A 22,484-nucleotide genomic window follows, 5' to 3' on the forward strand; every position below is an offset into this window, starting at 1 on the left:
AACATCCAGTAGAACCAAGATCTCAACAGCCTTATTTCTAGTTTTTCATTTCACGTAAAAAGTTTACTGATTTGGAAACATACAGATTTTGTTGTTCTTTCTTTTCCTCTTCTTCTGCTGCTGGTAATGATACACACATTTGCTTTTTATGGTGTCTTTTTCTCTCAGAAAGATATATGTGTGAGAAAGCACATCATCATTACAACACTTACTCGATTTCAAAATAGGATTTGCAGTATAAATAAGCAAGTATTATGAGGAAACTTGAAAATGTTCATGGAAAATGTGTATTACGAAAACTATGGATAAATTTCTAAATTATTTTGCACCAAAATAAACTTGTACTAACTTACCACATATCTGAACAGGTTCTAGTTTAAGGAACTAAGAGGAATAAGATACCAGTTTCAAAACTACCTCTATATTTTTAAGTTTTTGGTGAAGTTTACTTTGAAGATTGGTGAAATCACTAATGCTTTATGAAAACTTTATGAGACAATTCCCCAAAGAAATTGGCAGTTTAAAAATGGATAACTCGTTTTAAAAAGGGATGAAAAGATGTTGAAGATGAGGCCCACAGTGGCAGATCATCTATATCAATTTGCAAGCAAAAAATTCATTTTGTTCATGCCCTAACTGAAGAGGAATTATGATTAAGTTATGATAATTATGATCAGCAGAAACAATAGCCAATTCATTCAGCTTATACAATTCTGACTGAAAAATTAAAGTAGAGCACACTTTCCACTTGATGTATGCCAAAATTCATGTGCCCAAATCAACTGCAGAAATTTTAGATGAGTGAGATTTCAACAGAAATTTTAAATGAGTGAAATTAAGATCCTGAAGCATTTCTTCAAAGAACTATTACAGGAGATGAAACATGGCTTTCCCAGTATACCCTGAAGACAAAACACAATCAAAATAATGTCTACCCAAGTGATAGAAGTGGTCCAGTCAAAGCAAAATTGGACCAGTCAAGACCAAAGGTCATGGCAGTTTTGGGGGATGCTCAAGGCATTTCACTTCTTGACTTTCTGAAGAGCCAAAGAATGAAAACATCTGCTTTCTGAAGAGCCAAAGAATGATACCATCTGCTTATGAGAGTGTTTTGAGAAAGTGAGCCAAAGCTTTAAAAGAAAAATGCCCAGGAAAGATTTAACAGAGAGTCCTTTTCCACCACAACAATGCTCCCACTCATTTCTCTCATCAAACAAGGGTAATGTTGTGAGATTTTTAATGGGAAATCATTAGGTATCCCCCTCACAGTACTGATTTGGCTTCTTCTGACTTCTTTTTGTTTCTTTATCTTAAAATATATGGGAAAAGCATTCATTTTTCTTCAGTTAATAATGTAAAAAAGATTCATTGACATGGTTAAATTCCCAAGACCCTCAGTTCTTTAGGGATGGACTACATGGCTGTTGTCATCAGTTGCAAAGTGTCTTGACCTTTATGAAGCTTATGTTGAGAAATAACTTCTTTATCTTTTAATTTCACTTTTTCATAAACATATTAAATTTCCTTCATATAATTTAATGCTTTGAATGTATAAAATGTGAGTAAACTATCCAAATCAAATATTTAATATTTAAATTTGATCTGTCATTTCTAGTATTATTACCAAAGAACATATACTTTTTTCTTTTTTTAAAAATGCAATTTAAGTTACAGTAAGCTAGTTCTGGCACATCTACAGATATTTGTGGTAAATGCTCTTCACTGAGGATACAGGAAATAAAACAAATGAGTTCTGCTGAACAAATCCAAAATAGTATTACAGAGGAATCCTAAAGACTTAAGATGTTAAGATCATTCTCCACAAACGACTTCAATAATACATTTGCTACTATTATAATCAATCATCATTTTAATAATCCCTAGTAGAGAACAATGCACCAAACCACAGCAACTGACAATTTGAGGAGGATGTATGAATGTATTGATATAAGCATGTATTTTAAGTAATTCCATTAGCTGATACTCTGTATTTGATCTTTGGGATCAAACTGAGAAACTAAATATCTGTTACCTGATTTTATGAAAAACCCACAAAAGCTATGAGAATGGTAAATTCTGGTGCAAAAGCCTATTGAACTGTAGGTTTATTTTATTTTTTATTTATTTATTTATTTTTTATTATTATTATACTTTAAGTTCTAGGGTACATGTGCAGATATACATGGGTATATCTGCCTCTGGTCTTTGATGATGATGGTGACGTACTGATGGGGTTTTGGTCTAGGTGTCCTTCCTGTTTGATAGTTTTCCTTCTAACAGTCAGGACCCTCAGCTGTAGGTCTGTTGGAGATTGCTTGAGGTCCACTCCAGACCCTGTTTGCCTGGGTATCAGCAGCAGAGGCTGCAGAAGATAGAATATTGCTGAACAGTGAGTGTATCTGTCTGATTCTTGCTTTGGAGGCTTCCTCTCAGGGGTGGACTCCACCAGGTGTGGGGTGTCAGACTGCCCCTAGTGGGGGATGTCTCCCAGTTAGGCTACTCAGGGGTCAGGGACCCACTTGAGCAGGCAGTCTGTCCCTTCTCAGATCTCAACCTCTGTGTTGGGAGATCCACTGCTCTCTTCAAAGCTGTCAGACAGAGTCGTTTGCGTCTGCAGAGGTTTCTGCTGCTTTAGTTGTTGTTTAGCTGTGCCCTGTCCCCAGAGGTGGAGTCTACAGAGACAGGCAGGTTTCCTTGAGCTGCTGTGAGCTCCACCCAGTTCAAGCTTCCCAGCGGCTTTGTTTACCTACTTAAGCCTCAGCAATGGCGGGCGCCCCTCCCCCAGTCTCGCTGCTGCCTTGCGGTTAGATCGCAGACTGCTGTGCTAGCAATGAGGGAGGCTCTGTGGGCATGGGATCCTCCCGGCCAGGTGTGGGATATAATCTCCTGGTGTGCCTGTTTGCTTAAAGCACAGTATTGGGGTGGGAGTTACCCGATTTTCCAGGTGTTGTGTGTCTCAGTTCCCCTGGCTAGGAAAAGGGATTCCCTTTCCCCTTGCGCTTCCCAGGTGAGGCGATGCCTCACCCTGCTTCAGCTCTCGCTGGTCCGGCTGCAGCAGCTGACCAGCACTGATTGTCCGGCACTCCCTAGTGAGATGAACCCAGTACCTCAGTTGAAAATGCAGAAATCACCGGTCTTCTGTGTCGCTCGCGCTGGGAGTTGGAGACTGGAGCTGTTCCTATTCGGCCATATTGCTCCACCCCCAGGTTTATTAAATAGAATGAAATGAAGTTTTTAGTAAACAAAAAAGCAAGGATTACAGTTCACCAAATCACATTTTTTTCCTTCCTAATTCAACCTTATGGCTGCAATTGTGTTCCTGCTAGTCTGAAGCTCTTTTTCTCTAATCACCTGTTGTTCCCTGCATATGTGTTGTGTTTCACACTGGGAGAGTTCTTGCCCCAAAGGCCTAAGCACTGTAGCTAAATCTCCAAGATACCTGGTTGTGGCCACTGGAGAGCAAAGGACAGGCTCAAGAAAGCCCTTGGGTAGTTGTAGTTTTCCTTTTCACTGTGAGATACATTTGCTTGAAGTCTTTAACAAAGAAAACAGTCATTGGTTCATCTTGCTCATGTTTAGTTTTTTGTTCCTTTCCCTCCTACAGTAGGATGACATCTTAAGACACTAGATTTAATATCTCAGGACCCACTGAAGCTTTCAGTGTCTGCAGAGCTTTTCTAGCAAATCATCACCCTAGACTTAATTTCAAACAATAAAGACATGAAATCTGAATGACTCCATGTGCTATTAATCTATTCCCTTTTAGAACAAACTCCGTAAGTGCAAGATATTTTAGTATTGTCTTGACAGTGACCAAATATAACCTACTTTGAGGTGCTTATTAACTATAATGCTACTGTTACAATAAATTACTCATTTTATAGAAAAAACCCGACAGATCAAATTATGGTCCTTTCAGTTTAACACTAGAAAAACTATGTATGTAAATTCAAAAAAACAAACAAAGAGGTATTCTATTAAAGTCACAAGATGCTATTAATCAAAAGACAAATGAATCAGATTACAAAAAAGTAAGTACATAACTTAATCTTGTTAATCATGCTCAGTTGTATTTTATGTACAATTTGGACAGTGCTATAAATAACATTATTACATGAGGTATTATACGAAGAAGTGAATACAAAATCATAAGATAATTAAAGAAAATAACAGCAAAAAATATATAAGTAGCAAAACTAGAAGGAAAAACAAAATAAATACTGGGTACTCATAACCTCAATAGCATGACTGCAAAAGGAGAAAGGGACAAAGAAAAAGGACTGATAGTGAATTGGAAGAATCAAAATGTAGGATTGTACAACCAAAGGAGACATTTAAACATTTCTAAGAAGGTTATCAAATGTCAAAATTATAATGTATAACTGCAATGTTAAAAACATAATAAAATGAAAATGTGCCAGTTCAGAATAACCCCAAAGACCCAGAACTTGAAACAAATTAATCTAGGCCTGGAATAATCAGCAGATAGATCAATTATTTAGAACCCAGTTCAGTTCAGTATCTGCCAGTCTTCTGATATCACCTAAAGTCAAAGGCACTGTGACAGACACGCATAGAAGAGAAGGAAGGGATTTTGACTAAAAGGTTTGTTGAACCAGTATTATAGGAATTTTTAGATTAAGACCACAAGTCTTTGTGTATCAGATTCACCTGGGGTACTTGTTGAAAATGCAAACATTGTAGTCTTATCCACCTTGTAGAAGCAGAAGGAATATGTAGGTAGAGAATTAGCAACTTATTAGCACCCTCAAATATTCATTTTTTTAATATACATATGTTTAGTATCTATACATACTAAATTATATTATATATGTATACATATTTAGTGTATACTAGATTATATTATGTATATTTATATTTATTTAGTATATACACTAAATGGATATATATCTTCTAGGACTTTATTTAATTTAAAAGTAGAAGCAGCTCTGAAATATAGAAGATGAAAAAAGATCTGCAAGTCATTTACTCACAAAATCCCTTCATAATCCAAGACCTGACAAATTTATCTTGACAGCTGGTAAAATTAGTCACTCTAACTTTCAGATTTGTAAGGTAGACATTGTTTTAAGCTTAGGAAAGAAAAGTTGTGGTAAAATATTTATTAAAGTTATGATAAAGCATTTTAAGTTGTTTTCTAATAAAACATTTTTTACTTCTCATTTTAGCAAATCAATTTTCTATCTACCCTTCTCTCCCACCGTGAAAAATATTACAAAAAAAGTTATCCCTCTTTGAAGAAGTGAACAAATCAAAGGTCTGTGTTATGTGATAATCTTGGTGAAATATGAAAGACACAGGTCAGCTGAAGGGAAAGCATAGAAACATAAAGTGAACATCCAGTATGAATAAAAGGAAGTGTTCTACTTAATTTTCAGAAAAAAAGTCAAGAATAGATTAAAAGTAATGACTGAAAACAGCTAAGAAATGTGTACTGCCACATTAACAATATGACTATATCATAAAATATCTTCCCCTTCTAAAACAATGGGATATTGTGTAAATAATGACAAAAATAAGATTAAGTAATTTTCTAAATCACCAGAAATTTAAAGAAAAAAATATCACTAAAGACAATGCAAAACATAACTAACCAAATGAATGAATCATAAGCTGAAACCAGAATGGTAAGAGAAAGTAGAAAACAAGACTTGTCTGGGGATAAATTACAATTCCAGAAATATAATCAGGAGTCAATGGATGCATATGGAGGGACAGCAAACCAATACTAGGACCTGTAGCTCATTTGAAACCCCATATACAGCTGTCAAAACCAAATAGGCTATACCTTCTGTAAACACGTTGACTGAGAAAAATTGGAAACTAAAAGGAAATCCATTTATCTCTGGGATTCTGGGTGTAAAAAAAAGATGACAGTCTGTACTAGAAACTGAAAATCACAATACTGCTTTCAAACAAATCTAGGTTTCAAATTTATATTACTCATGTGTTCATGGAAAATCCAAGTTAAGAAATGTAATTTATCTGGTCTCAAATAGAAGCACTCCCCTGGCAATGTCTGAAGAGAAAATGTCCGAGAATTTCCAGAATTACTGAAAAAACACAAATCCACATTACAAGATATACGAAGATAGGCTGCACAACAATGAAAACCAAACCTATACCATTAGAGTGACACTGAGAAACACCAAAGACAAACAAAAACATTCAGAGAAAATTCAAATTACCTATAAAGATGTGTTGACACATCCTGAATTGCCCCATGATAAGACTCATCTTCGTTTAATCTCCTCCCTTTGTGCATAGGCTGAATTTGTGACTTCCTTCTAGTCAATAGATTATGACAAAGATGATGAGTTATGGGAATATGACAAAGGGAATTGTGATCACTTTTTTGATAAGGTTATATTTCGTAAGGCTCAGTCTTCCAGACTGGAACGAGAGACTCTCCATTGCTGGCTCTGAAGAAGTTGAGTAGCATGTGAAAGAGCCTGTGAAAGAGCCACATGGCAATTCCAGTGGCCTGTGGGAGCTGAGAGCAACCTCCGGCTGATAGATAGCAAGGAAGCAGACTTCAGTCCTACAATCCTACATTCACGAGGAGAATTGTAGTCCCAGAAGCCCTGCAATCACAAGAAGCTGAATTCTATTAACCTCTTGAGGTTAAAAAAGAACATACTTTGGAAAGGACTTCAGTCCTACAATCCTGCAATCACAAGGAGAATTGTTGTCCCACAAGCCCTACAATCACAAGGAGCTGAATTCTGTTAACCTCTTGTGGTTAAAAAAGAACACCATGCTCTGGAAAGGAATGCAACTCAGTGGACACCTTGATTGCAGCTTAGAGAGAGACCCCTAACAGAAACCCCAGCTAAACCATTTCTGCACTTCTGATCCACAGAAATTGTGAAGTAACAAATTTATATTGTTTAAAGCTACTAGTTTGTGCTAATTTGTTATGTAGCTATAGAAAACTAAGACACATCGTTTTGGTACCAGAAGAAGAGTTTGAACCCACAGAAACATGTTCAGAATCTATGAGACATAGCTAAAGCAGCCCTCCAAATAAATTTATAGTATTAAAAGCATATAGCAATATACTGAAAACAAAAAACGTAACTCAAAAAGAATAGAAAAAGACTAACAAAGTAAATTAAAATAAAACAAATGGAAAAAGTTACTAAGGTAATTTGAGTTAGGAAACAGAAAATAAAAAGTGGTTTCTTGAAGAAAACAAAATACACAAAGATGAAAAAGGAGACAATGAGAAATATATGAAACAAAAAATGAAAAAGGTACAATATTCACCAAAAATATAAGGATTTTAAAACATTTTAAGATTCTATTGTGCAACTGTATGCAACTTAATTTTTAAAAACTAGATAAAATATATAGCTTTTAAAGAAAATATAACTTACAAAAATGGCTTCAATAGAAGCAGCAACTTTGAACAGTCAATTTTTTTGTAGAAGAAATAAAAGAAGTTGTCAAAGAACTTCCTCTCTATCCCTTCTCCAAAATTACTAAAACAGTGGTTTCAAGGAAAAAAATTATAAAACCTTAAAGACTAAATGATCTTAATGCTACTTAAACTATGCCAGGAAGTTAATGAAAAAGTACAACTTCCCATTGATCAAGCACAAGAAACAATTAATGAGCTTGAAGACAGGCTGTATGAAAATACACGATCAGAGAAAATAAAAGAAAAAAGACTAAAAATGAATAAAGCACAAGTATGAGATCTAGAAAATAGCCTCAAAAGGGCAAATCTAAAGGTGATTGGCCTTAAACAGGAGGTACAGAGATAGGGGTAGAAAATTTATTCAAAGGGATAATAACAGAGAACTTCCCAAACCTAGAGACAGACATCAATATTCAAGAACAAGAAGGTTTTAGAACACCAAGCAGATTTAACCCAAAGAAGACTACCTCAAGGCATTTAATAATGAAACTCTCAAAGGTCCAGGATAAAAAATGATCTTAAAAGCAGCAAGAGAAAAGAAACAGCATACAATGAAGCTCCAATAAGTCTGGCAGCAACCTTTTCAGTAGAAACCTTACAGTCCAGGAGAGAGTGGCATGACATATTTAAAGTACAGAAGGAAAATAATTTTTAATCCTAGAATAGTATACCAAGCGAAAATATCCTTCAAACCTGAAAGAGAAATACAGATTTTCCCAGAAAAACAAAAGCTAAAAGAGTTCATCAACACCAGACCTGTCCTATATGAAATGCTAAACGGGCTTCTTCAATGTGAAAGGAAAGGACATTAATGACAATAAGAAATCATCCGAAGGTACAAAACTCATTAGTAATAGAAAGTACACAGAAAAATACAGAACGTTATAACAGTGTAACTGTGGCATGTAAACTACTCATATCTTAAATAGAAAGAATGAAAGATGAACTGGTCAAAAATAATAGCTACAATAACTTTAAGACATAGACAGTACAATAAGATATAAATAGAAACAACAAAAAGTTAAAAAGTGGGAGGATGAAGCTGAGGCACAGAGTTTTTATTAGTTTTCTCCTTGTTTATTGGTTGGTTTATGCAATCAGTGTTAAGTTGTCACCAGTTTAAAATAATGGGTTATAACCAAATGTCCATCAAGAAATAAATGAATAAGCAAATGTAGCATATTCATACAATGAAATACTATTAGAAAATATTATAGGAACAGCTATACAAAGGAAGTACTTACAACATATGCTACAACAGGGATGAACTTTGAAGAGATCGTGTTAAGTGAAAGAAATCATTCACAAGGGACCACATGCTGCACAATTCTATTTATATGGAGTGTCCAGAATAGCCACACCTATAGGGACAAGAAGTAGATTAGTGGTTACCTAGGACTGTAGGGGATACAGAGATGAAGGGGGTGGGATAAAGGGGATGGGAATGACTAAAGGGGTCCATAGGGTTTCTTTTTGGGATAACAAAAAAATATAATAAAGTCAATTGAGTAACAGATGCACAATCAAGTGAATATACTAAAAGTCATTGAATTATACACTTTAAACGGGTGAATTGTATGATGTGTGAATTATATGTCAGTAAAACTGCTTTTTTAAATAAGCAAAATAAAATAAAATAAAATAATGGGTTATAAAATATTTGCAAGTCTCATGGTAACTTCAAGTCAAAAAATAATACAATGGATATAGAAAAAATAAAAAGCAAGAAAATCAGTATCAGCAGAGAAAAACACCTTTGCCAAAGGAAGACAGGAAGGAAGGAAATAAGGGAGAGAAGACCACAAAACAACCAGAAGGCAAATAACAAAATGGCAGAAGTAAGTCCTTACTTATCAATAAAAACATTCAATGTAAATGGACTAAACTCTCCAATCAAAAGACATAGAGTGGCTGAGTGGATTAAAAACAAGATCAAACAATCTTGCCTACAAGAAACACACTTTACCTGTAAAGACACAGATAGACTGAAAATAAAGAAATGGTAAAAGATATTTCATGCCAATGGAAACCAAAAAAGAGCAGAAATAGCTATACTTATATCAGACAAAATAGATTTCAAGACAAAAACTATCAGAGACAAAGATCATTATATAAAGATAAAAGGGTCAATTCAGTAAGAAGATACAACATTGTAAATATAGATGTACTCAAAACTGGAGCACCCAGACATACAAAGCAAGTATTTTTAGAGCTGAGAGAGAGAGGCTCCAATATAATAATAGCTTGAGACTTCAACACCCCACTTTCAACATTGGTCAGATCATTCAGACATAAAACCAACAAGTAAACATCGGACTCAATCTGCACTGTTGACCAAATGGACCTAATAGATATTTACAGAACATTTCATCCAATGGCTGCAGAATATACATTCTTCTTAGCACGTGGATCATTCTCAAGGACATACCATATGTTAGGCCAAAAAAGAAGTCTTAAAACATTCAAATATTGAAATAATATTTAATACCAAGTATCTGCTCTGATCACAATGAAATAAAAGTAGAACTCTGCCGGGTGTGGGGCTCATACCTGTAATCCCAGCATTTTGGGAGGGCGAGGCAGGTGGGTCACCTGCAGTCAGTAGTTCGAGATTAGCCAGACCAATATGGTGAAACCCCACCTCTACTAAAAATACAAAAATTAGCCGGGCATGGTAGTGTGCAACTGTAGTCCCAACCACTCAGGAGGCTAAGACAGGAGAATCGCTTGAACCTGGGATGCAGAGGTTGCAGTGAACCGAGATCGTGCCACTGAACTCCAGTCTAGGTGACAGACCGAGACTCTATCTCAAAAAAAAAAAAAAAAAAAAAAAAAAAGAAAAGAAAAGAAAAAGCAGAACTCAATAGCAAGAGGTATTGTGAAAACTATACAAAATAATGAAAACTGAACAATGTGCTCCTGAATGACCAGTGGGTTAATGAAGAAATTAAGAAGAAAATTGAACAATTTATTTAAATAAATGATAATGGAAACACAACATACCAAAACCTAGAGGCCACAGGAAAAGCAAAATTAAGAGGGAAGTTTATAGCTATGAGTGCCTGCATGAAAATAGTAGAAAAACTTCAAATAAACAACCTAATTATACATCTTAAAGAACTAGAAAAGCAAGAGCAAACCAAATCCAAAATTAGTAGAATAAAAGAAATAATAAATATCCGAGCAGAAAAAATGAAATTTAAAGGAAGAAAACAATGCAAAATATCAACGAAACAAAAAGCTAGTTTTTTGAAAATATAAACAAATTTGACAAAACTTAAGCAGACTAAGAAAAAAAGAGAGAATACCCAAAATGAATAAAATCAGAGATAAAAAAGGAGATAGTACAATTAATATTTCAGAAATTCAAAGGATTATCAGAGGCCACTATGAACAACTATATGCCAATAAATTGGAAAACCTAGAAGAAATGAACAAATTACTAAATACATACAACCTACCAAGATTGAACCATGAAGAAATCTAAAACCTGAACAGGCCAATAACAAGTACAAGATTGAAGCTGTAATAAGCAGTCTTTCAGCATAAAAAAAGTCAGGACCTTATGCCTTCACTGCTGAATTTTACAAAATATCAATCCTTCTCAAGCTATTTTTAAAAATAGAGGAGCAGGGAATACTTTCAAACTTGTTCTAGAAAGCAACTATTACCCTGATAGCAAAATTAGAAAAAGACACATTAAAAAAAGAAAACTACGGACAACATCTCTGATGACTATTGATGCAAAAATTCTCAACAAAGTACTAGCAAACCAAATTCAACAGTATGTTAGAAATATCATTCACTATGACCAAGTGGGATTTATCCCTGTGATGCAAGGATGGTTGAACATAATACAAATCAATCAATGTCATACATCATATCAACAGAATGAAGGACAAAATCATATGATCATTTCAATTGATGCTGGAAAAGCATTTGATAAAATTCAACATCCCTTCAGATAAAAACTCCCAAAAAACTTGGTACAGAAGGAACATGCCTCAATATAATAAAAGTAATATATGACAGACCCACATCATACTGAATGGGGAAAAACTGAAACTCTTCCTCTAAGATCTGAAAAATGACAAGGATGCTCCCTGTCACCACTGTTATTCAACATAGTACTGGAAGTCCTAGCTTGAGCAATCGAACAAGAAAAAGATATAAAGGGCATCCAAACTGGAAAGAAAAAGTCAAATTATCCTTGTTTGCAGATGATATGATCTTATATTTGGAAAAACCTAAAGACTCTACCAAGAAAACTAATGCATACAAAAATCAGCAGCATTTCTATATGCCAACAGTGAACAATCTGAAAAAGAAATTTAAACAAGTAAATCCATTTACAATAGCCACACATAACATTCAATACCTAGGACTTAACCAAGAAATGAAAGATCTCTATAATGAAAACTATAAAAAATAACTGATGAAAGAAATTGAAGAGGACACTGAAGCATTAAAAAATTCCGTTTTCATTGACTGGAAGAATCAACATTGTTAAAATGTCCACACTACCACAAGCAACCTAAAGATTCAGTGTAATCCCTATCAAAATACCAATGACATTCTTCACAGAAATAGAAAAAAAAAAATCCTAAAATTTATATGGAACCACAAAAGGCTCAGAATAGTCAAAGCCATCCTGAGCAAAAAGAACAAAACTAGAGGAATCACAATACCTGACTTTAAATTATACCACAGAGCTATACTAAGCAAAACAACATGATGCTGGCATAAAAATAGACACATAGACCAGTGGAACAGAACAGATAATCCAGAAACAAATTCACACACCTACAGTGAACTCATTTTCAAAAAAGATGCCAGGAACATACACTGGGAAAACTGGATATCCATATGCATAAGAAAAAAGCTAGACCCCATCTCTTACATGTGGAAGAAAATCAACATGTACGCGGACTCACGCAGTTCAAAGCTGTGTTGTTTTGGGTCAACTATACATAAGTATGTAATTATCATATTCTCCCAGAAAATTAAAACTTTATCAGTATGTAGTCAGGCTTTATCTCTAGTAATAATTCTGGCTTCATGCCTCAAAAATAAATAAAAAGTTAAAAATTAAATAGTAGCAAACAGAATTCAATAGTTTTTGAAATGGGTATTTTAACATTAGGAAATTCATTTTAAAAATTCACCTTATTAAGGAGAAGTTTATATGATCATGTCCATTTATGCCAAAAATGCATTTCACATAAATTAACACCAATTTATAAGAAATTTGAAGAAATAGAAATTAATGAATCTTTTCTTACTGTGATAAATCATATATGTTTCTCAACATAGAAGTCAGCATCTTACTAAATGAAGAAACACTGAGATAATCCCACTAAAGAAAAGAATAATGTAAGGAGTATCCACTATCTAGCTTATTATTTACCATAATATTGAAAGTTGAGCCAATAAAATTAATGAAAGCAATTTGAGGAATAATAATTAAAACTGAAGAATTAAGATTATCTTTGTTTACAGATGATATGATTGTATATCTAGAAGGCTCATAATAATAAGTTGGAATTGTAAACAATAAAATAATTGGCAAAGCAACAAGATTAATATAAAATCAATTCTCCAAATATGTAAAACTTACCATATAGAAGATAATACTAGAAGAAAATATCCCATTTACACCAGAACGAGAGAAAATAAAATACCTAGGCAAAAGCCTAACACAAAATGTGCAAAAGCTGTAGAAAGAAAACTATAAAACACTGTAAGACATGGCATGCATCTTTAAAAATGCAAGGATATAAATATTCTTGTTAGAAAGATTCAAAATCAGTAAGATGTCAATTTTCTCTAAGTTACCTTCTAAATACAACACAACACCAATTTTTTTAATGCCATTTTTTTCTGGAGCCAGACAAGTTTTTATTTTAACGTTTATTTTAGGTTCAGGGGTACATGTGCAGGTTTGTTATACAGGTAAATTGGGTGTAACAGAGGTTTGGTGTACATATTATTTTGTCACCCAGGTAATAAGTATAGTGCTCGATAGGTAGTTTTACAATCCTCACCCTCCTCCCTCCCTCCACCTTCAAGTAGGTCCCAGTGTCTGTTTTTCCCTTTTTTGTGTCCATCTATGTACTCAATGGTTAGCCTCCACTTATAAGTGAGAACATGTGGCATCTGATTTTCTGCTCCTGTGTTAGTTCACTTGGGATAATGGCCTTCAGCTCCATCCATGCTGCTGCAAAAGACATGATCTTGTTCTTTTTTTATGGCTGCATAGTATTGCATGTTGTACATGTACCACATTTTATTTATTCAATCCACCACCAATGAGCACCCAGGTTGGCTCCATGTATTTGCTATTGTGAATAGTGCTGCGATGAACTTAGGTGTGAATGTGTCTTTATGGTAGAACAATTTGTATTCATTTGGATATATACTCAATAATGGGATTGCTGGATTGAATGATAATTCTACTTTGAATTCTTTGAGGCAAACTGCCTTCCACAATGGCTGAACTAATTTACATTCCCACCAGCAGGGTATAAGCATTCCCTTTTTTCCACAGCCTCACCAGAATCTGTTATTTTTTGACTTTTTAATAATAGCCATTCTGACTAGTGCGAGATGGTATCTCACTGTGGTTTGATTTGCATTTATCTAATGATTTGTGATACTAAGTATTTTTTCATATGCTTGTTGGCTACATGTATGTCTTCTTTTGAAAAGTGCCTGTTCATGTCCTTTGCCCAGTTTTTAATGGGATTGGAAATTAACAACCTAACATCACACCTAGAGGAACGAAAGAAACAAGAGCAAACCAACCTCAAAGATAGCAGAAGACAAGAAATAACCAAAATTAGAGCTGAACTAAAGGAAACTGAGACGCAAAACAAACAACAACAACAAAAAAAACCCATAGTCTCTGCCCAAAAGCTCCTTCAGCTGATGAACAACTTCAACAATTTCAGAATACAAAATCAGCAAACAAAGATCAGTAGCATTCCTATACACCAAGAACGTCCAAGCCGAGAGGCAAATCAAAACACAATCCCATTCATGATAGCCACAAAAAGAATAAAACATGTAGGAATACAGCTAACCAGGGAGGTGAACTATTTCTGCAATGAGAATTATGAAACATTGCTCGAAAAAATCAGAGATGACAAAAATAAATGGAAAAACATGCCATACTTATGGATAGGGTGATTTTAAAGTTTAAATGTAAGAATAGCCAGGAAAAAATATTGTGGGGAAATAAAAGTGTGAGAATGGATAGCTGGAATTACCTATTAACATATAAATGTCCTGCAAATAAAACAATGTGATATTACTAAAAGAATAAATGGACAAAATGAAAATCCATAAATTGACTCATCTGAATATGGAAACTTTGTGTATAATCAAGTGGACATCTCAAATCGCTAGAAAAAGAAGAATTTGAAAATAATAACTAGACAACTATATAGGGATATGAAAAACTGGATTAATTCCTCAGACTATACACTAAAATAAATTCCAAAGATATCAGAGATATAAATGTGAAATATTAACCCCTGAGAATATGACTCAATATCCAGGTTGCACCATAAACAAAAAATCAAAAAGAAATAGCAAATTGGAAAAAATATTAGTAACTAATATCACAAAATTTTAATATTCTTTATTAATTAAAAAATGGAGAAGAATAAGGCCAAGTGCAACAGAGAAAATGTTCAAAAGATATGAACAGTTTATAGAGGAGAAAATTATAAGTATATTGTACTAAATTGCATGTTGCTCCCCCAAAGTTCAAGTTCACCTGGAACCTCAGAACATGATCTTATTTGGAAAAGGAGTTTTTGCAGATGTAATTAATTAAGATGAGGTACAGCAAACTATCACGAGAACAGAAAACCAAACACTGTATGCTCTCACTTATAACTGGGAGTTGAACAAAGATGAACACATGGACACAGGGAGGGGAACATCACACACCATGGCCTGTCGGGGAGTGGGGGGCTAGGGGAGGGATAGCATTCAGAGAAATACCTAATGTAGGTCACGGGTTGATGGGTGCAGCAAATCACCATGGCATGTTATACCTATGTAACAAAACTGTACGTTCTGCACATGTAACTCAGAATTTAAAGTATAATTTAAAAAAAGATGAGGTAATAATAGATTAGGGTAACCCTAAGTTCAATGACTGGTGCACTTAAAAGAAGGCTATATGAAGACACAGAGAGACCTAGAGAGAAGGTCATGTGAGAAAGAAGGTAGAGAATACAGCGACGCATCTACAAGCCAAGGATCATCAAGGACTATCAGGAACTACCAGAAGCTAAGAGAGAAATAGGGAATGTTTCTCACTTAAAGCCTCCAGAAGGAATCAATCCTGCCAACACCTTGATTTCAAACTTCTGACCTCCAAGACTGTGGGATAATAAATTCCTGTTGTTTGAACCCACCAAAGTTGTGGTAATTTGTATGGCAGCCCTAGGAAACTAATACATGGCCCTCACATGAGAAATAGGCAATCGGAGAAGTGCAATATTTAAAAATCAGAATAAAAAAACATTTTGCATCCACCTAACTCACAAAAATTTAGAAATGGAGGCAACAGTGTGTATTGGCAAGTGGCTAGAACTTTCATTCGCTGCTGCTCTGTTGCTACCTGAGAGTATAAGTTGAAGGAGCATCTGAAAAACACTTCCAACACATGCATACCTCACATCCTAGTTATTACACTCTCAGATATTTTCCTGAGAGCAGGTCTTCCTAAATAGTGCACTTTAGGTAACAGGAATGCCGAATTTCTCTCCTCAGTCCTTGCAATGTGTGAGAGGGCCTGGGCAGTTGCCTCTGGCCAGAGCAGCCCCATTTGTTTGTGCCGGTGAACCACAGATGGAATGTTAGTTCCTAAGTGTGGTGTCCTATTAAGAAGATTAGGAAATACTGCTGTAGAAAAGTTCTTGTATACATGCTTTAGGAGATATGAGAAAGAATGTTTGTAATAGCATAGTTATTAGCAGAAACACTAAAAACAAATGTCCATTGATAGGCAACTGGGTGAGTACAGTGTGATAGATTAATGCAATAGGACACTACATAGCTCTGATGTGGATGAATCTCAAAGAGAAATGCTGAGTGAAAAAAGCAAGTTGCAGCGGAATGCATACTGTGTAATCTCTCGGTTCAGTAAGGTTCTGCTTCTTAAGCTAAATGGTGGGCATCTGGGATTTTGCTTTATTATTTGGGGGAAGGAAGGAGATGGTGGTGATATTGTGTGTAAATATGTTCATATTTTAAGAACAGAGGGAAAAGACATAAATTATCTGCAGAAGCTAATATTTCTTTTAATCCTGTTCAAATTGTGCCATCTTAAAAGTAAATATGTTTATCGATATTGTTTAAACAAAGGGCTCCACATATCATTTTTTTCAAAGGAGCACTATGCAAAGGCAACCCTGCTGGAATCCTTTTCAGACAAGCATGCTCATCTGTATGTTATTTAGGTCACAATGCCATGATTGAAGCATTTCTACTCATCTACTATAAGTAAAATCTAAACTATAGGTAACATTTCTAGAATGAAGTACATTTTATAGAGCTATCAGTTGTGATTTTAACGCTATTAAATAAAAGACAACATTTATATCGGGACAGAGAAATTTGGTTCCTTGTTTCCCGGAATGGATTGAAGGAAAGTTTCTCATTTTTTTGCTACTGCAGAAACAGCACATTCTTGAATTCTATGATTGGAAAGCATAAATTCAACACTTTCCTGAGGTTTCATTGTTTCTTCAGTGTCAAAAATGTTGAAATCCGTGGTTCATATGTGACTAAATGATGACAAACATGAATGAATGCAAACATACTCAAATGTTTGAATTATTTAAACTGTAGCATGATCAATTCATTAAATGAAATGGTATCTGTGTCAGATATTGATTTGTGTCTGGTCTGTTATAATCATATTGATGACAGACAACATCTGATATAATGAGTCAGATTACCTTAGCAACTGCTTTCGATATTCCCATCTTTCATGATTTTCGTTGCTGTCCTTCAGTGATTCTCAGCAATCTCTCTCAGGCAAGGCTCTGATGTATACCATTTTTCTAAAAACATCTCCAAGTAAATCCTAGGACCTCAACCTTAGTAGGCAGAACGTGACATATTGTTCAGGTCACAGATTGAGCCTTCACTTCTGCACAAAATGATTAAGCCAGCCCTTGGGCTTTAATTTCCCCCAGCTTTCACCTGGGTCCTTGTGTACATCCATGCAGACTGTGCATTACCTAAGTCCAGAAAGTCATTCTCTACACGAGAGTATGAATGGCACCCACCCCTGGGGCTGTGCAAGGCCCTTCATCACATATCTAGGGCTTATTTTCCCAAACAGAGCTCTAGTGATAAAACAGCTGCTTGTCCCTTTTGTACCCTGTAAATGGAAAAATCTCCCCTTCAGGGATAATCTTGCCCACTAGGCATAAGTAATGCCTTCACAGCCATTCTGTTGACTTCCTGTTGCATTCTTGGATACTCTGTGTATTATAAAGATTGATAACAAGATCCCTAATTCAACTAAGTACTTACATGAAAGATGTTGGAGCTATGTATGCTGTCCAGGTCACAATTCTTATTAACTATCTCTTGAAGAAGATAAAGAGGTGGATAGTCTCAGTGGAGATCCTTTGTGGGAAAAGCAGATCTTAGACTAAAAGGTCGTGTTGGTTCCATTACAAGACAAAGGTCCAGAATCCCGAAAAATGGATGAAAACTCAGACATAAACACAGGTTGTACCTTTGCTAGATGTAAACTCTAAATTACTTTTATTTCCCTACAAGAAAACTCACCATTTTTCAGAGCCACTGGGAGTCATCCAGAGCCTCCTGCCTACTTGAATCTCATTTTATCAGTGAGCTGGTCCATTTTCCCATGGTATCTAATTAATCTCTGCCATCCTAGATTTATTCTAGAGAAGCCCTTCATTAGTGAAAGCCCAATATGCCTATGTTTCCACCTAACAGGGGACATGTGTGCATGCATTTCAACTGCATGGTTGCATTTCAAACAGGCCTGGCTGCATGAAGCTGTTCATTCGATATGCCAAGAAGGCTGGTAGACAGGTATTTGCCACTCCCTGATTTCCAAGGTAGAATGAAAAACCTTCTGCTCCTCTTGTAAATTTATAACTTTCTAGGGCATCCTTTTGATGGGCTTTACTGTTGACCTGGACCGTGGCACTCACTGTAGACGTACTCACACAAAAAAGGAAAAAACCTATTTTCTATATGTAATCTTCCCCCTGCTCCTTGCCATGTTCAACATGGTACCCTTTTAAGAAAAAAGATCTGAAATTCCCCAATCCAAGCTCAGATCATCTTGAACTATGAGCCTCTGCTCACTTTTTCCTTTAAGGAGACCCTATTTGATGTCTCTATAGATTCCTATTGCTGCATTAAAAATTGCCACAAACTTAGAGGCTTAAAACAATACCCATTTATTAGCTCACTGTTTGTATAGGTCAAAAGTCTGGCACACCTTAGCTGGGTCCTCTCCTTAATGTTTCACAAAACTGAAAGCAAGGTGTCAAACAAGCAGCATTCTCATTGGTAGATTCTGCAAGGAAAAGATCAGCCTTCAAGCTTCTTTAGATTATTGGGAGAATTTATTTCCTCGAGTCTGTAGAATTCATTGCAGCTTGCTTCTTGAAAGATAGAAATATCTAAAAGAGAGGGTCTCTATGCTTGGAGTTTGGGCTTCAGGGAAAGTCTAGACCCTGTTTTTTTTGTTTGTTTTCTTAAGGCTCACCTCATTGGGTTAAGCCCACATAGGATACCTACCTTTTTGATTAACTCAACAGTCGTCTGATTAGAAACTGAATATATATCTTAAAAATCTCTTCACTTTTGCTATATTCTATTTGTTGGAAGCAAGTTGTAGGTTCCACTCACACTCATTATGGGAGAGGATTGCACAATGATGTGACTCATGGAGGTCCTACTAGGCTCTATCTGCCACAGTATCCTCAAATGAAGGTGCATTTGTCCTCTGCTATTATCCATGATCCAAAGCAGAGGACAAATAGACAACACATCTACTGGAACAACACTTAAAGGGCTGCATCTATCAACTTTATCACTTGCCACCTTTCCTCCTCCCTCTGCCGTTATATCACAGTATTACAAATTATACATTCACACTCAGGCTGCAGCCATTGTGCATTTCCACTGTGCATTTCCATTTTGGACCATGCTGTCCACATCGGTTCAGCAACTGAGAAGCAAAACTCTGAGCAGGTCAGTGGCCAAAGTATTCCATGCATGTCATACCTTCCTTCCAATATGTGCAGATCATATAAGAAATAAAATCAAAGCACTCTTTCTGCATAGAATGATTAAACTAATTTGGCCCTTTATTTTATTTTGCTTCTTTTTGTTCTATAAAACCCTGTTATTGTCTTTTTTCCTTTTTCTTTTAAATTCATGGGGTACATGTGTAGGTTGGTTACATGGCCCTGTTATTTCTTATGCAAGTATTTTTAACTTGCTTCAGCAACATGTTCTTCATTTTTAAAAAAATTGAGGGTCTCAAATTGCAGGGAGAATCATTTAAAATTCCACATCGGGGGGGGAGGGGAGGCGCCCAAGATGGCCAAATAGGAACAGCTTCAGCCTCCAGCTCCCAGCGTGAGTGACACAGAAGATGAGTGATTTCTGCATTTTCAACTGAGGTACCAGATTCATCTCACTGGGCATGTTGGACAGTTGGTGCTGGTCAGCTGGTGCAGCCCGACCAGCGAGAGCTGAAGCAGGGTGAGGCATTGCCTCACCTGAAAAGTGCAAGGGGGAAGGGAATTCCTTTTCCTAGCCAAAGGAAACTGAGACACACACCTAGAAAATCAGGTAATACTGCACTTTACCAAGGGTCTTAGCGAACGGCACACCAAGAAATTATATCCCACACCTGGCCCAGAGGGACCCATGGCCACAGAGCTTCCCTCATTGCTAGCACAGAAGTCTGAGATCTAACTGCAAGGCAGCAGCAAGACTAGGGGAGGGGTGCCACCAGGAAGCTCGAATTGGGTGGAGCCCACCACAGCTCAAGGATGCCTGCCTGCCTCTATACACTCCTCCTCTAGGGACAGGGCATAGCTAAACAAAAAGCAGCAGAAACCTCTGTAGATGTTAATGACCCTGTCTGACAGCTTTGAAGAGAGCAGTGGGTCTCCCAGCATGGAGGTTGAGATCTGGGAACTGACAGACTGCTTGCTCAAGTGGGTCCCTGACCCCTGAGTAGCCTAACTGGGAGACATCCCCCACTAGGTGCAGACCGACACCTCACACCTCACACGGTGGGGTACACCTCTGAGATTAAGCTTCCAGAGCAAGAATCAGACAGCAACACTTGCTGTTCAGCAATATTCTATCTTCTGCAGCCTCTGCTGCTGATACCCAGGCAAACAGGGTCTGGAGTGGACCTCAAGCAAACTCCAACAGACCTGCAGCTGAGGGTCCTGACTGTTAGAAGGAAAACTAACAAACAGAAAAGACACCCACACCAAAACCCCATCAGTACATCACCATCATCAAAGACCAAAGGCAGATAAAACCACAAAGATGGGGAAAAAGCAGGGCAGAAAAGCTGGAAATTCAAAAAATCAGAGTGCATCTCCCCCTCAAAAGGAACACAGCTCATCACCAGCAATGGACCAAAGCTGGATGGAGAATGACTTTGACGAGTTGAGAGAAGAAGGCTTCACTCGATCAAACTTCTCAGAGCTAAAGGAGGAACTACATACCCAGCACAAAGAAACTAAAAACATTGAAAAAAGAATGAGTGAATGGATAACTAGAATAATCAATGCAGAGAAGGCCATAAAAGAACTGATAGAGATGAAAACCATGACACAAGAACTACGTGACAAATGCACAAGCTTCAGTAACCGACTCGATCAACTGGAAGAAAGAGTATCAGAGATTGAAGATCAAATGAATGAAATGAAGCAAGAAGAGAAATCTAGAGAAAATAAGAGTAAAAAGAAATGAACAAAGCCTCCAAGAAATATGGGATTATGTGAAAAGACCAAATCTACATCTGATTGGTGTGCCTGAAAGTGAGGGGGAAAATGGAACCAAGTTGGAAAATACTCTGCAGGATATCATCCAGGAGAACTTCCCCAACCTTCCTCCTTATACAAAAATTAATTCAAGATGGATTAGAGGCTTAAATATTAGACCTAAAACCATAAAACCCCTAGAAGAAAACCTAGGCAATACCATTCAGGACATAGGCATGGGCAAGGACTTCATGTCAAAAAAACCAAAAGCAATGGCAACAAAAGCCAAAATTGACAAATGGGATCTAAATAAACTAAAGAGCTTCTGCACAGCAAAAGAAACTACCATCAGAGTGAACAGGCAACCTACAGCATGGGAGAAACTTTTTGCAATCTACTCATCTGACAAAAGGCTATTATCCAGAACCTACAAAGAACTCAAACAAATTTACAAGAAAAAAACAACCCCATCAAAAGGTGCGCGAAGGATATGAACAGACACTTCTCAAAAGAAGACATTTATGCCACTAACAGACACATGAAAAAATGCTCATCATCACTGGCCATCAGAGAAATGCAAATCAAAACCACAATGAGATACCATCTCACACCAAGTTAGAATGGCAATCATTAAAAAGTCAGGAAACAACAGGTGCTGGAGAGGATGTGGAGAAACAGGAATACTTTTACACTGTTGGTGGGACCGTAAGCTAGTTCAACCATTGTGGAAAACAGTGTGTCAATTCCTCAAGGATCTAGAACTAGAAATACCATTTGACCCAGCCATCCCATTACTGGGGATATACCCAAAGGATTATAAATCATGCTGCTATAAAGACACATGCACATGTATGCTTATTGTGGCACTATTCACAATAGCAAAGACTTGGAATCAACCCAAATATCCATCAGTGACAGACTGTATTAAGAAAATGTGGCACATATACACCATGGAATACTATGCAGCCATAACAAAGGATGAGTTCGTGTCCTTTGTAGGGACATGGATGCAG

The sequence above is a fragment of the Macaca thibetana genome, chromosome 5 (assembly GCF_024542745.1).
Source record: "Macaca thibetana thibetana isolate TM-01 chromosome 5, ASM2454274v1, whole genome shotgun sequence".
NCBI classification, from domain to species: Eukaryota; Metazoa; Chordata; class Mammalia; order Primates; family Cercopithecidae; genus Macaca; species Macaca thibetana.